Source organism: Papaver somniferum, chromosome 11, assembly GCF_003573695.1.
Source record: "Papaver somniferum cultivar HN1 chromosome 11, ASM357369v1, whole genome shotgun sequence".
Classification (NCBI taxonomy): Eukaryota; Viridiplantae; Streptophyta; class Magnoliopsida; order Ranunculales; family Papaveraceae; genus Papaver; species Papaver somniferum.
Genome location: NC_039368.1, coordinates 97650853 through 97668337, shown reverse-complemented (window position 1 = coordinate 97668337; position 17485 = coordinate 97650853). Strand labels below are relative to the sequence as shown.

General features: G+C 38.9%; 1 pseudogene; it reads right to left on the bottom strand.

The window, feature by feature from the left end:
* Nucleotides 1-303: 303 nt before the first annotated feature.
* On the bottom strand, nucleotides 304-3916 carry LOC113322384 (annotated as a pseudogene).
* Between the last annotated feature and the right edge of the window lie 13569 nt (nucleotides 3917-17485).

Here is a 17485-nt window from a genome sequence, read left to right as displayed (position 1 = left end):
AACCCCAAATCAGCTCACTCAGTTACTGTTTTACTAAAAGTTAGAGATCCTTTTGTACAAAGGTCTGAATCAGTGTGCAAATTCTTAAGAAAAACCTGGTTGCACCAGTCTTGAAATCAATGCTTAATTTAACTTCTTGCAGCCTAAACAAGCTCCACAAAAATCAAAATTCTTATCACAGATCAGATGAAAGTTTAGGCTCCCTTTTCCTTGAAATACACACAACCACATTATGAATGAAAGACTATACGATAAATGACCACATTTTTACACATCTTTAGATTCTGCAAAATACTAAATAACTGGAAAGATAATAAGTAAAGCTATATACACTCAGAAGATATGATTCAGTTGGAACACGTGATTGCAAATTTCGCTTTGCCTTAGTTCAAACAAGTAACTTTTAAAGTAAGTATTGAATCAATATAATGTCCTTACCCATCATACAGAAATGAGGGGAAAATCACACTTTCCACTTGTGAGGCTAAAAAAGATCAAATATGTGGATTTAATATACTAACGTCAAGAATAGATACAAATGTAGTACCTGGTCCCATAATCGCAGTGTTTTGCGCTTTGATTTAATTCCCACATCAGCCTTCCTCTCCAAACTCCTTTGTGAATCTCTCATGCACGTCTAGGTCCTTTTTGCTCACTGTCGGCCTCTGTCTCGCTAGTACTTTATCGAAATCTGTTCTTTGAATTGGCTGAGGAATGATCTACAGTTGGCATTGAGATAAGAATTATCACATTTAAAAGCATCAATAACAGTCCTAACTTAGGTAATCAACATATCAGAGTCTAGTCCTGGCTCTACATGTACTTAAAGCGTGACCATTCCCATATATTCATCATACCTGTGAGGCAAGGCCTTGTACATCAAGTTCTTGCATTGTAGTCTGAACGGCTCCAGGTTGCTTTGGGCCACATGGGATCCACATGTTATCGTTCTTATAAAAGAACATCGCATCCTGAGTTTTGCGTACGGGTTCAAACAGGACATCTTTGACCTGTTAAAGACGTCAGAAGACAATGAGTCTTCCATTTCAGAACAAGTCTGAGAAGAGGGTATAGTTCTAAGCAGTAAATCTAATAAAGGTGTCCACTTACAGAAACTGCAATATCAGAACCAGAGAAACCATCTGTTTTGCGAGCTAGGGCCTCGAAGTCACTTTCAGTCAAATTATGGGGGGTATCTCCAAGATGCACCTGCCCATAACAAACAAACCCGAAGGAGAAGGTAACTAAATTACAGACGGAATGTTAAAATGCTACAAAGAGAATTTTTCTCAGAGAAACTGCATTAACTACCAGAGTCTACGGGACAGCATCAGAAATATCAACTATGGTTACCTTGAACATGTGTTGTCTGGCCTTCAAATCAGGAAGAGGGATGTAAATCCTCTTGTCAAATCGCCTACGAATGGCCTGTCACTCATCACATTAGCCATAAATATGCAAGATAGATGAGTTTGTGAATCCAAGTGAATGAGCTCGAGTTTTCCCATATTTTACCTGGTCCAGCGAATAAGGTGTATTTGTGGCTGCAAGAACGAGAACTTTCTCATCATTGTTTCCAACACCCTGAAATTTGCAATGCAACATGTTCGACGTTATTAAACTGAGATGTGTGTTGGAGTCAATTTTGAGGTATAACCACATTCTTAAGAACAAGGAGTGAGCAATAAGATGATAAGCTGTTGTCAGTGGTGAAAATCACGTCAATCACTAAATGTCAGCTTGGGTTATGTAAAATGACTGATATTAAATTAACTGCCACAAACTCCCAAGCGGACGGACAGTCACATAATTAGGTCAGGCCCAACAACTTAACTTCTATATTAAACTAGAAAGGAGTTAATATTTCAAAAATTAGTATCACAAATACCTGCATCTGTACAAGAAGTTCTGTTTTGATTCGCCGAGAAGCTTCACTCTCATTTCCCTCCCCGCGCTGGCCACATAAAGAATCAATTTCATCGATGAAAATGATGGAGGGAGCACTGTCACGAGCCATCTGGAAAAGGTTGGAAACAAGCTTCTCACTTTCACCCATCCACTTTGAGACCAGGTCAGATGAAGAAATACTGCATAATTTAGCAATAGATCCACGTCAAACGTATCACCCTCTGTCCAACCATTTAATATGCAAAACATGATTTTATACAACATAATTTAACTTCTCTCACTCGTGTCTATACTTCATACTTTCAATTTAATGTAGATGAGCATCTACACCAATCTAATAATTTAAACCTTTTAGTGAGAGGTTATTACCTAAATAGAAAACTACACTAAGGACTTTAACAGTACATTTGGCATGTTTTGATGAAAAACTTATGGACAAACACGTTGGTATCCTTCTATCCTTACAATAACTTGCTATAACTAAGTCTTTGACAAATTTTAAGAAAATGGTAACAAAATCAGAATCCAACTTTAGAAAGTGCTTTGTGGCCTGCGGAACAAGTGAACGACTAAATCTCAAGATCTTAAGTAAGTTGATTTGTCCATGACAACGTGCATGACATAAAAAATAGCACTAATTGGTGATCTTAATGGATACAGAACCTGAAAAAGGTTGAGTCTGCTTCCGTCGCAACAGCCTTAGCTAGATAGGATTTACCAGTTCCTGGTGGACCATACAGAAGGAAAGCTCTCCAAGGTCGTCTTTTCCCTGAAGAGAAATTAAGCAAATGTTACTGACATCAAAATAAAATCATCATTGATGCTGAACTTCCAATCCTGTAAGGACATTAGAAAAGATGGGAACTGAAAAGATCCTTTTCATGAAGTCCTACTTCATTCGACATCTTTTTCATGCCAGATAGTAAAAGATTATTAATCACCACATGTATTTGCATTGACTAAACTCAGTCAGGCATTTACTTCTAGTACATCAGAACTCATAATATTTTGATCAAACATGTAAGGACAAGATACTAAGAGCTCTATTTTAGTCAGAATGACAGAACTCCTACCTTCATAACTATATCTTCCATGCAAACTGAACCAACTCAGAACTAAGACATTCTTAAATAGACCCAACAATTCTAAAACTATAGCTTAAGCAAACAGAAAAAATAATGCACATCAATTATGTAGTAATACTAACCAGTAAAAAACTGTGGAAATTTAACTGGTAAGATCACTGCCTCCTGTAGCGCCTGTTTGGCACTCTCAAGCCAGCAACATCATTCCACTTAACATTCGGTTTCTCCCTAATGATTGCAGAATTAAGACATGCTCTAAGTTTTGTTTGCTCCTCGTCTCCACCTTCCCCTCCATCCTTAGATTTAGTCTTCGATTTTGTAGCAACAGCAGCATCACCATTAGAAGTAGGACCTGTACCTCCATCGTGTAACAAGGATTGAATCTCCTCAGCTCTTCTCAGATACTCTGTGAATTTCTGAGTTACCGTTTCTTTAACCTTAGGATTCTTCTCATACTTCAGATGGGTCCTAAAGTATTCTAAAGCATTCATATATAATTGAAAAGCTTTAGCATGATTCCCTTCGTTATCTTCTTTTACAGCTTGTCTTGCGTATTCTATTCCCTGTTCCTTAAAATTGCTATACATCGTTCAATTCAATCTTGATAAAATTACACAAACCCTAGAATTGATCACAAACTCAGTCCAAAAATAATCAAAATTCTAATGAGAATCAAGGATGTAACAGACCTTTAAATTTCTCTGTGATCAAGACGAATAGTTAGTGATCCGCTTGATACTCAATTTCTTTTTTTCTCCTCGCCTTTTTCTCTCCTCGTTAGAGTTTGGATGGAAAACCTGTTAGAGATGAGAAAACCCCCCAACAGAATTAAAAGGGGAAGAAGAAGAATTAATCAAGGATTCCTTAGATGAGGAGTATTAATAATTAATAAGTCCAAGAGAAAGAGTTTTGGCCGCATAAAAATTCTTCTGCGATATAGACGCGCCTAAAATGATCATGTGTGCGCATCGGACTCGTGACCGATATTTGGACGTGAGCGTTTCCGCGTTAGGCAACATCACATGCGTATTTCATAAACTTAATTTCAATACAGACGCTAGGGATACCTGAACTTTTTTTTTGTAGGTATTATTTGATCAATATATAAAAGATTTCTTACATAAATTTGTCATTTATCAATAATTTATTAGTATTTTTAGTAACAGATATCACTAATTATGTGTTCTTATTCAAGTTTTCTAAAAATTTGTTCGCCTCAGCATCCTCATCACCCAGTCCGCGTCAGTACTATCCAGTATGAGATGATGGGAAATGTTGAGAAAAATGAGTGAGGGGTGTTTATTAAACTGATGCACCCTAGATTCAATCCGTAAAGGTTTATCTTGTAAGTGAGTTGTTGAAATATGAGATGATGGGAAATGTTGAGAAAAATGAGTGAGAGGGTGATGCATCCTAGATCTAACCCGTAAAGGTTTATCTTGTAAGTGAGTTGTTGAGATCTACGGTTTAAGAGCAAGAGCTATGAGTAGTCCTCAAACAAGACTAACTCGTTCATTTTGAAGGAACTCTAGTTTATCTGAAGGAATAATCCCATTATGGGCAAACTCAAAACATGTGCTTTTGGGCGGACAGTCCGTCGTGTGTTACATATACGGCAGATTGTCCACCGTCCAGAAAAAAATTATAAAAAGTCGGACATTATGTTGCCTGGTAAAGATCGAGTTTTAGAATTCTTTCTCCTTGAACCTTTCGATATTTGTGTTTCACTTCATCTTCTTCCCTTCACCTTTTCTCTATCAATTTCTTCTTCATCCCCTTAATTATCTTTTATTTCAAGATATTCGCCAAATTAAACGAAACCCGTTAATTGTCTATAAAAGGTAAATATTTTGGCTCAAAAAACTCTTTTTCTTCGTATCAATTTCATCATATAATTTCCTTTTTGGTAAAGTTTTTCCTAATTTATGTTTTTCGAAATTTTTGAAGGTATTGTGCGAACTGATGACATTATTCCGTTAAAGGTATGATTGTTGACTTAACCTCTCATTTGATTATTTTACTTTAAATGATTTATTGTTGTTAATTGATTTCGGTTGATAATTCGTCATACTTATATTAGGTTCATTCAGAAATCAATAGATTAATAATGTGTCTTCAAACGAAGGTGAAATAATGCATGTATGCAAACTTCTGAATGTAAACCGTGGATGACATTTAGGGGTGGATGGAGCCATATGAATAACATGTATGAAATTATGAGTCAGCATCCAAATTACTCCCTTAGTTTGACCATTATTTTTTTAGTATTGGTTTTATTATTATTTCTACACCTTATCTCCTGAAATTGATGGTACCGTACCGATTTGGGATGATATGTGGACAAAAATAAAGGTATTTAACAAGGGTCAATTATTACACGTTGAAACAAATATGGGAAGACATTCGTTATTTAATGCTCGTAAGAAATTAGATTAATCAAAGTTAATATAATCAACAACATTGCAACCATGGCTTGAAAGTGAGTATACCAATAATGAAGAAACGATGTGTTTTCTTTAATATTGGAGATGATAAAGGTCGTACGTACTTGAGAGAGATGTTTGTATCAAGTAACCGGGGAATCAGTTATTCAGCCTTACCTACCTCGACAAGAATATATTGTACGAATGAATCGAGAAGGATGTAATTTGTGTAGAGGTTTGAGGACTTGTAGAAAACCCGTAACGGTTGCAAGTGTTTAAGAGTATGAGATACGGTGGTCTCAAGTATTGGATGCATATTTTTCAAAGGAGAAGCTCACATTGGTTCGAGGTCGGAGTCGTGACGAAAAAGCCTTATCATCTCAAGGTTAATTACGTGTTCCATATCCTCTTCATATACAAACAATTTTCATATTGTATGATATTCAAGTCCTCAGTGAAGCACAACAAACAAAGATTGAGTATTTTCGAAATCAAGTTGAAATCCTTAAAAATGAGAATGAGAAACTATGAAGAGATAATGTAGCACTATGCAACTATTTTGAGTGTTATGATCTAATTGTGTGGGTGGGGGAGGGGGGGATTAGATTATCTTAACAAAACTCAAGTTTCCCAATCAAATAATACTTGGAGTATGATGGACTTATTGAGTAGTTAAGTGTTTTCCGTTATATGCAATGAATATTATTTTGGTTGAATGGATGTATAAATCGGTTTCATAAATGTTTATTTTCAATATTATGTAGACTTTTACATATATTTTTTATATTGAGATCAACATTTTTTCTAATTATATCATTTTTTTCTGTATGTACAATGAGTGACATGGATTCGAGTGACACTATCGTTTGTATATAACGGAATAGGAAACAAACTAATGGGGCTATTATGGTGCAAATATTATTATGGAAACAATCCATCGGTATTATGGCTATTTAAACTGAACCCGTAGAGGCAAGAAGAAGACGATATAACGTTAGGAATATGGTTATTTATGATGCGTGACTATTTTACTGGTGATAGACTCGTTTATTCGAAAAAGAATTTTCATGAACATTTACATATGAAAAGAGAGTTGTTTATTAAAATTAAAGATGATTTATGTGAAATAAACATAGAAGGGCCTCAAGGAATATATGCAGTAGGAATCTCAGGCAATTCTTCACATGTGAAAACTCTAACTTGTATTAGGTTACTTTTTATGGGACAATCAGCCGACCCCATAAATGATTATGTGAGAATATGTAAAACAACCCTATACAAGTACTTGAATATATTTCTAGAAACATAGTTAGGCGTTATAGTGGTGAGTACTCAAGAAAGCCCAACTAAGGTGATATCAATTGCATAGTCGCCGAGAATGAAGCAAGGGGTTTTCCAGGTATACTTTGGAGTGTGTATTACATGCATTGGCCTTGGAAGAATTGTCCTTTGTCGTGGGAGGGACATTATGTATATTACGAAGGTGTGCCGAAGATTGTCTTAGAGTGAGTTTCCACCTATGATTTGTGGTTTTGGCGAGCATATTTTGAGACCCCCGGTTCAAAATAATGATCTTAATTAATGTACTTAACTCATCTTAGTTATTCGGTGATATCTTCAACATAAATGCTCCAGGGGTTTATTTTCAGTTGGATGATGTAAAATATGATACTGGATACTATTTGGATAATGGGATCTACCCTAAATTATCGAATTGTTATGCAAGCTTATAAACAGCCAACAATGAATGCACAAAAATAATTTACCAAATTGCAAGAAGTTGATCGAAAAGATGTTGAGCGTGCATTTTTTATCTTACAAGAAAAATGGCATATAATGAGAAGTCCTTAGAATATTGGGATGAAGAAGAAAAATTCATAATTTTGATTTGTATGATATTGCATAACATGATAATCACACACGAGAGACAATATGAGCATGAAGAACGGATAGGGGTGAATATTATAGAGTTACTATGAAACGGTGCCTCTCCAAGGCATCAACTATTATGAGTTAATAAATGAACTTCTTCGTACATGATTGACAAATCATGTTTGGGGCAAAATTTGGTACAAGCGTGGAAACGGGGTAAATGGAAGAAGCTCACCAAATGGAAGAACCACAAGAACAAAGGGATTAAAGTTAGTTTTTTTTATTTTATGATAGGCTTTTTGCAACTAGGTTTTGGATGATCAAATGATATCGAAACTTAGTATTTTTTTTTCCTAAAAAAAAGATGCGTTTATAAGCTTTCGTAGCTTATATTTGATAGACATTTCTTGTGTTTAAGTTGTCCTCAATTTTTTACATTGTTGGTACTCGATTTTGTACTTATTATCGTGTTTTATGTGTTTGTAGGTATTTTGGAGAAATAAACATTTTTGAAAAAAAAAAACGGATCGAAAAATACTCGGAGCACCCTCGTAGGACATTTACTAAACGGACTCCCATTTTGGATAAGGGGAACCCAGTTGATAAGGGGTACCCTCTTGTTATTCGCACTCCCACTTTGGATGGGGGGCAATCATCATCTTCACTGTTTAACAGAGAATTAGTGGGAAAAATCAGGTTTAACTGTGCACGTTTCTGGAAGAAGATTTGGACAATATTCTTTGGATTTCTTCCGTTGAGTTTGATAGATATTGGCCTGTTTCGGATATCGAGGGTTGGTAATGATTTTTGTTCCAATTAAAAAGGAAGGTTACGTGGAGTTCTGGTAAAACATGGAAGTATGGAGTTATTCACGGTATTGCATAAGATTTAGACGTGTAATGCTTGTGTTTGGAGTATGCTAAGCTGCAACAGGAACGTGTAAAGGATAAATAATGATATTTGACAGCAACAAGAGCGCGTGAAAGAGCAAGAAAAGAAAAATATTCCCGATAATGGCAGAAAATAATCTCAGATTAATGCAAAATATTCTGGGAGTTAGTACGCTGGGTATAAAAGAGTTGCTTGGGGGTCAGAGATGGTTACAGAGAGTTTGGGAAGCTTTGGAACAGTCACAAAGAAGAAGAAAAATTCAGCAGAGAGTTACAGGTGAGAGGAAGAAGACGACCAGAACCATCACCTTTACTTTCAAATTTTTAACAATTTTGTAAAAATTCTTTTGAGTTCGCAACACCTCTGTCAGTGTTTCTCTGTAACAGTGGGTTCTATAACAGTTATATTTGTTACAAACACACTGTTTACACATTTTTCTTCTTGCAAACACCTTTTTGAGCAATAAATCAACTTTTGAGTGTGTTTGTATCATGAAGAGCTAAACCCATTTCCTGGGATGACGGAGGAAGCCATTCTCTCAAGATTTATGTGGTAATATTATTTAATAAATTTATGCAATATTTTTATATGCTTAATTACATTGATAAAAAATGGATTAAATGATTTTTTATTAATCAAATGTGTTTTCTCTTGATGATGCATGCTTAGTTTTAGAAATCTGATTTTGGCAATAATTTAGAACGAATCAATTGTTTAAATTGCATGATATTAATTAATTTTGAACCACATAATTATTGATGAATAGTGGAATCCTAGCCCCAGTTTCTCCGTAATATTCACATCACCTTGTTATTTAAGTTTGCTATATTTTTATTTTAAAATTAGGTATAAAATCTGCTTTCACGAGTCTTGAACGAATCATCTTACTACAACACAATTGAAATACCATCAATTTTTGGCGCCGCTGCCGGAGACTTGTTTTTAGATTTGTTTTTAGGTTTATATTTTTATTTTTATTATTTTACGCGTTTTAGTATTTTGTTTGCTTTCATATTTGGAACGGAGCTAAAGAAAAAGAGAGTGACGAAAAGAAAAGTAAAGCCAAAGAAGGAAAGAAAAGAGGAATCCAAAAAGAGTTAAAAATAAGATTTTGTATATTGATTATTTTTATTAGACTTTATTTTTTTAGATTCTATTTTTTATTTTAATTTTAGAAACTGTAATTAGGGTTTTATTTTTGGGCACTTTTGAATTTTAATTTTGGACATTAGACTTTATTTTTAAAACCCTAAGGAAGGGTTACTTTAAATATTAAACTGCACAGGGAAGGACGACAGTTACTATACTGTCTCGGCTCCTCGGATTCGTACACTGACATAGGAGTCGGTGGCCCGAGTCGATTTCAGCGGTTCATCCTCCGTCTGGAACGGGAGGTAAGTTTTTCTAAACACTTGTGAATCCCCTGTCAGCGGGTTTACTGGACGCTTTCCTTTGCATATATGTTGAGGACCTGAATACGGTTTAATTTCTAGCAAAGGGAAAGGACTATCCAAATCAAGATAAGGACTCGGATTTCGCCACCGTTTTCTTCTTGCCCACCTTAGGAACATGTAAGCTACGCAAACCTAAGCTTTAAAATTTTGACTAGAACGAGACCGATATGGTAATGAGCTTAATAGGAAAGTCGTTCAAAAGACATATCGGTTGCTCTATTAAGCTTAGCTCGAAGTTCATTATGATTACTGTTGTTGATACATGAAAATTATTACCCCTTAGCAGCGCTAGGGAGCCCTTAAAGGAGAGGTAAGCCCAACACAAAACATGGGGACTTGGCGACTAAGGCCCAAGTCCATTAGAAGATGCCCATGAGATAGAAAGGACAAGGGAAGAATTAATGGGAAAGAAGAAGGTTGTATTAGAGAAGGAATGGCGTTAGTGGTAATTAAGGAGGTTTGATACATGTGGCATGATGTCATGAAAGGAAAGTCTTTTGGGAAAGTCTATAAAAGGAGGTACATAGTACAATGGAAAGAAAGTTCTCTCTCATACCATTCCTATAAAGTGTTGTCATTAGGTGCGACTAGGACGGGTAGAACCAAAATAATAATCACCCCTCAACATTTGGCGACTACACCGGGAGGCTCGTGCCTAGCTCACTATGACACACCAATGAAGCACTAGCGCGGGCGCGTCAGAGAACAAGTTGGTCAACCAGCCGCTCAACCTGGAAGGCGAGAGAGTGAGAATAGTGTTGAGCCCAATCACACAAGGAAGAAGACTAGATGCCTCACAGGAGAAAGATAAACAGACGACACCAAGGGATGCACCTCCCACGCGGCCCTCCATGCAGGAGATGCAGAAAGAACTGGATGACCACGTTCGGCGAGAGCAAGAGATTGGGAAGGTTGTTGAAAACAGCCGAGGACGAGCAAAACGCCAAAGAAGCGGCGAAAAACATTAGAGAAGAAGAGAAAGAGCCTGTAATCATGTCACAAGAGGCGATGGCTAAGTACCTAGAAGAAAATTACCAAGTAGTGAAGCAAGACAACTACGACTTCATGAGCAGTCCATACTCTCCCGAAGTTGCGGATTATCAATACCATGAAGATTGTACTTCGCTAAAATTCAAGTATACAACGGAAAGGGAAATGTGCATGAACACCTTAACCGATTCTTATCTGCCATGAATGATCGCGCATCTGAAGGAAAATTGTGTTTGAGAGAATTCTCAAAATCACTGAATGATACAACGTTCACTTGGTATGACAACCTAAATCCAGGAAGCATCAGCTCGTGATCGGCTATGTCCACCCTTTTCCTCAGAAAATTTTATTCAGCCAAGAGGAAGATCACAACTACAGATCTGAGCAAATGCGGCCAACACGTAAGAGATGAAATAGGGAAATACATCACCAGGTTCCGCCTCTTTGCATTAGACTGTCACGAGCACATTAAGGAGGAGACGATATTATAAATCTGTATACGTGGAATGACACCCCCTTTTAAGAAAAGCCTGGTCAACTTTCGATTTCCAACCTTTGTCGAACTAGAGGAGGCGGCGGCAAGAATATCTGACTGCATGGATGAATCTAACATGGATTACACATAGCACAATACAGTCAACTCTGAGCCAATCTTACAACCGAGAAGGTGTCATAGATCAGCAACGAGCATATCCACCACCTCTACCATGCAGTAAAGAATAGATTGTGGGGATACTGGAACAATGGTTTGCAAACAAAGAAGACCAACTACCTCCGACAAAGACATAGATCAACACCGTTGACAAAAACGACGCTGGATATTCTCACTTCCATCGAAGGATACAACACCCAACGGTCGAATGTTTTAACCTCCGAAGGATCTTCCAGAGAAAACTCGAGGCAGGTGAAATTGAGATGAGTAACCCAAAAGGTTATAACCCAAAAGGCACGTGAATATTTGAAACGACTTCTACGGAATCGAGACAGAGAAAACCTGGTGGACATGCATCGGCATCAACCTTCATATCCTCCTGGTGTGCAGAGAGTTCCTCTTCTGAGGGGATATTATTCTCCCCAATTCTCCCTTTATGACGGCACTGGTAATGCACGTAAACATATCTCTCGATTTTCAGAATCCTTGGGTGAGCACGAATACAATCATGTCCTCCGCTTGAAAGAATTTTCAAAGTTACTTACTGGAAGAGCGTACACCTGGTATAACAACATCGCGCCAAACAACATATCCAACTGGTGTGAGATGGTTACAGCTTTCTACAATAAGTATTTCTTTGTGTCTGAGCAAATCACCTTTTCAGACTTAGGAAGGATGTTCCGACAAAACAATGAACATCCAAATGATTAGGTCAAAAGATTCAGAATTCATGCACTGGATTGTCACGATCCAAACGTGACTGAGCAACAGTTGGTGGAGTCTTGCATCAATGGCATGGTTCCCGTTTACCGCGCCTTATTGGAGAATCTACGCTTCCATACATTCTCTGAACTTCATGAAGCCGCTAAGTGGTCGGCTACAACAGCACCAACATTGTTAGAAAGAACCAGGCCGACCAACAGTGAAGACGCACGCGAAACTCGAGGAAACAGACGCCTCATCAACAACCAATATAACACTGGCCCCTCTGTAAGCGTGGTGGGTGAAGGAGGAAAGAGGAAAGCTCCAGCAGCAGAACAACCACCCAAGCGTGTAATACCAGTACATCAGACGGCTCCACCTCGAAAGGCTGCGAGTAAAACTCATGTCCAACACCAAGAAGCTGGAGAAGCTTCCTTGGATTTCCCTTTCCCAATCGAGGAGGTAATTGAACTCTTGGAAACATGGATTCAAGATGATGCCATCAAGCTACCTCCTATCAGGCGTCTGCCAACTGAAGAGGAAATGGAAAATCCCAAGTATTGCCGCTACCACAGATTCATCCATCACCCGACCAATGAATGCAATAGGTTGAAACGCATCTTCAAGGAGAAGGTGTAGGTGGGAGAACTTAAACTAGGCAATGAGGGAGTTCACAGAGATCCCTTTACAGTCAGGAGTTGTATGCTTTCTGGGGACTCTATCCGCAAGACGGTGCAGTCCATGATGCAGCGTGTGTGTGAAATCCTCTATTTCTTCAAAGCACAACGTCAAGATATATTTACATCCCTCAACCGCGTCGTTTCGGGAAGGGTACTCTTTTCTGTCGAAGAAACTGCTCCCGAATCCCAACCTCTCTCGGGAAACATTGTTGGAAAGTGCAACTGGGGACTGCTGACCACCACTCACCTGAAGGATATCGAGTTCGATAGCGCACTAATCGACGGGTCCTATGACTTCAACATTGTTACTATCAATACTTTGAGATCTGCGAGGGTTTCAAAGCAAGAGGCTACTCACTCCCCAATTGTGGTCAAAACCCGGAAGGAGAAGCAATAAACGCTTACGGCTACATCAATCTCGAAATCAAGGTGGGAGATGCTTTAACATACGGCAAATTCCACATTTTCAAAGAATGCCCAAATTATGACATGATTCTGGGGCGCTCGTAGGTACATGGCAATAAAGCAAAATTATGAGTATCCCCTCTGTCGGTGTCAATACTCGAAAGAATTTCCAACAAGCCATCCAACCTTGAAGAGTACATATTGTCATATGAACAACTTACCAATGTAACTCAATTACCTGGAGAAAGCCCGTCGATGTTCATCCGTAGATTCCGAACACAAGTAAGTCTTATTGAACAACCCTTTCTGCATCCAGTCAGTTCTCCTCTCGACCAGGCATGGAGACTCGGTCCAGTTATCAACCCGGGCATCACTAAGAGATGTGAATGGGGTGTTGGGCCTTTCAAGTGCTTCGTCAAAAATTTAGAAGCTGCCTCATTCAAATATAACGAGCTCAAGAACCAAGCTGTTATACAACGCCCAAACCCGTTTCAAATTGGATATATGGTAGTCAAGGTGACCATGTTTCAAGTTGGAGATGTAACAATGAAGGTAACCACTTAACCTGATTCGCCTACAGAAAGGGAAGACGAGCCATACATGTTGGCAAATGTTATCTTAGGTGGTTACTGCAAACTCATCAATGTCGTCAAATTGGAAGGTGTGACAATTCACTCACGATGGCTCAAGCCCTTCAATACCTAAAACGTTGTGTTACCTTCTCCTCCAGCGTTTTCCTTTTAGTATTTCCTTCATCAATTTCCCCTTTCATGCGATATTTGTAATTCCTGTAGAAATGATTGCACTGTTTGCATTCATAATTAGGGTTTCAATTTCAATTAAGAGCATCTTTCCTTAAAAATTAAGTTTTCCTGAATCATCTTAAAGGAAAAATACCAAGTAAATCCAAACCCTCACAGAGACATTACCCATCAACTGGAAACCCTACACGAAATATATTAGTCAAAAAAAAAAGAGAAAAATACTGAAGAAGGGTATATGCAAGGAAGAAGATCATCAAGTGACGGCACAGACACCTTCCTTCAAGATCATCTGGCCTTGACTTCCGCCCACGACGTGCTTCCCAGCTTGTGACGGCTCACATTTCTGCATACCCAGGCGGCATGTCACGAACGTCCGGTATAATTTGCAAGGGAAGATCCAATAAAAGGTTGGTCAAATCCTTAACTATTGCCAATGTTTTTCCCTGTTTTAAGTTACTGTTGCCAACAACGTGCAGGGCGTTGTTATTGAAGTAGATAATACGACACACCTACTAGAATTATTGTTGCGCTATTTATGTGATTTGGCTTTCCATCTGCCGAATCGTTCCGGAGGAATGAAAAACTCGTTTTTCGCAAAAAGGGGTTTTTGGATTCTTTCGGGGGATTTTATTCATTCATCCAATTGAAGATTTGAAATTATCAAAGCAACATAAATGAAAGAATATTACTCGGTGAAGCATGGCTCCAGTAACATGGAAAAAAAAAACTGAAGTATCAAAAACATCTACAAGCTACGAAAAGATCGTTTTCTCTACGGAAGAAAATCACAAAATGGGAAAACTAGTTGTCAATATCAACGCCAGGGTCAACAACGCCTCCACTAGGGTTCCTTTAAACACCTGCTCCAACACCCTCTAAGGAAGCAGACATCACCTTCGGAAGCCGTTCTAGCGGCTACTTCAGCATCCTCAGTTGCTGCATGCTCTCCAAAGCCTGTTCCAGCGCCATATCCAAAACTTGCTTCAGCGGTATCTCCAACGGATCCAATATTTGCTTCAGCACCCTCTCAAATGGATGCTTCAATAGCATCCTCAACAGTCGCTTCAGCCTCTCCAATAACAGTTTCGACATCCTAGGCCACGCCGGAATCCTTCTTAGCAACTGCTCCAACAACCTGTTGAGGATACTCCAGCTCGTCAACATCAGAGTCAAGGATTACGATGTTGTTATGAACAGGATAATTGAACTTACTTTCGCCTGGGGGTTTCTTAGGCTCGATCCTTCGCCGCTTCAGTCGAGCGGCGAACCTTTCGGCCCTGGCACTAGGTTGCTGAGATGTTTCATCAGGTTTACACGCCTTAACACACTGGGACGCTTCATCATGACTCCACTTTTCTTCCATATTAACCGAAGCCATGAAAGCTTAAGCACGCGTCCGAACAATACGTAGATGAGAGAGAGGCATACATCGTATGATCCGGACGGCTTCACGAAACAAAGGATCGATTTTGTTCAATACTTCTTCATGTGCAGAAACCCTGGGTTTGTAAACTTCAAAGATTTTCTGCGAAGAATCGGAAGGATAATCATTGTCAAGAGTTCCCATTATATACTGCAAAGAAGCATTATGCCTGCATCAACAACCTATGTGGTAAAAGAAGATAAAAGAGAAACTACGAGAGTATATGGAACAATATGTGGAAGAAATATGAATGCAATTCTATGGTGATCTATATGAAAGAATAGGCTTAAAGTGGTCTTTTATATCATGCAGACTGATGAAACCTGGGGAAAAAAAACTCTTTGGCCTATCGTATATTAAGGCTCCAGATACATGATGTTAATTTGATTAGATACTTATCTATCTGGGATAATTGACTCATCTGGACTGCTGATGGAAGGAAGCTCGCCGCTACAGAAGCAAAGCCGATGGAGCAACTGCTAAAGAAGCAAAACTGATGGAGCAAGGAATGAAACACGGGCGACGCCTTTTATGTATGTGACACTTTTGAATTCGAACAGAAGAAAGTTTCCTTTTGGGCCACGCCCAGAAGAAAGCATCTGAGCCCGCAGTATCAATGTTCCATGAAACCCATCACCATGGCCAAGCCAGCAGCGCCAGCGTCAACAGTCCATGGTCGAAGTTGCAGCGCCATCACCAGCATTCCGTGGCCAAAGTCGCAGCGCCAACATTAGCACTCCGTGACCAAAATTTCAACGGTGATGCCAACACCCTATGGTCAAGCCGGAAATACGCCAGACCGCCAACACAAGGATCTTAGGCTACTCACGCCTTCTGCCAAAGGTTAGTCGAATCTTTCCTGGCAACCTCTCCATGTCTTTCCCTTTTGATTTTATCCTTGTCTGTCACCATCTCATGCTTACCCCACAACAATGCTATTGTTACGAGCTAAGCAGGGGACTTAATATTGATGGTGGTTTTTAGTTCAGGGATAAATTTGTAAAACCCTGCATTTAATAGATCATCACTCTGCAAAGAGACAGAACCATGTGAAAGTGATGAGTGTTTAACCTCTTCACTGGCGCATTTATTGTGCAACTCAACATATATATATATATATATATGAAATTTATCCAGAATGGTGCATGTAGAAACAATCCCAGATATTCTATAAATTTTGGCACCTTGCCTGTATTATTCAATTAATATAAGTTTCTTTGAATGCCTTCTGTGTTATGTTCCATGACTGAACCCTTAATGTTGATATGGCATGACAATTTGTGTTCACTCGCAGCAGAGTAGCACAAATTTCCAAGTATCAAGGATAAGGTCTTTGCATAAAGTATTCAATTGGAAAGCATGCTGCTATATGGCAATGAACTTAAAAAATCTGTGTCAACACATAGAATTCAATCAATTTTTTGATAATTCACAAGATTCAGATATTACCCTGATTAGTTTGCAAAAATTAGGGTTTTGTGCCTCGCGCAGTATATCAGACCTTGCCTGTCGAAATTAAGCCTAGGCAAACTAGGTAATTAAATCCACCATGGATTAGTGGGCGCAAAATCTTTCCCAGAATCAGAAAACAATAAATAAAGGAGCCGCAGAATAGGGAGTCGTCGCCATGCCTTAGGCCAGCCGGAGCCATTTTCCATTGTCCACGCCCCATGTTGCCAAAACCGGCCCTATTTCCCTCGACCAATTAGGTCGCCTTAAATCCGCCACACACACATGTTGTGGATGGGCCCATACTCGCCGGCCTTATTTCCCATCGACCAATTAGGTCGCTTTAAACTTGCCACACCCACATTAGAAGTGTGGCCACACCCATGCTTGGTCGGCCTCTTTTATGTTGACCAATCAGGTTGCTCTAAACTTGCCATAGTATGAAAAGAGGCAAAAGTACGCCAGAGGGTCATAAAGCCAATTGGTTTCCCAAAAATGGAACCAACATGCCAATGGCATGCCAAACGTGCCGATGGCATGCTAAATGCACCATTCCTTTCCGCATGTTAATGGCATGCCAAACATGCCATGCCGAGCCGATGCGTTAAACGTTCATGCCAAAGGTGCTATTTTTCCGCAATAGCATGCCGAACATGGCAACATACCATAAACACCGCACCTACGTGCCAACCATCCTTCTGTTCGTGGCCAATGCCATAATAGACTTCAACGTGGTTCTCCTAGTCAGGAGTGATAGACACATTTTTGTGTCTAATTTGTCCTCAAT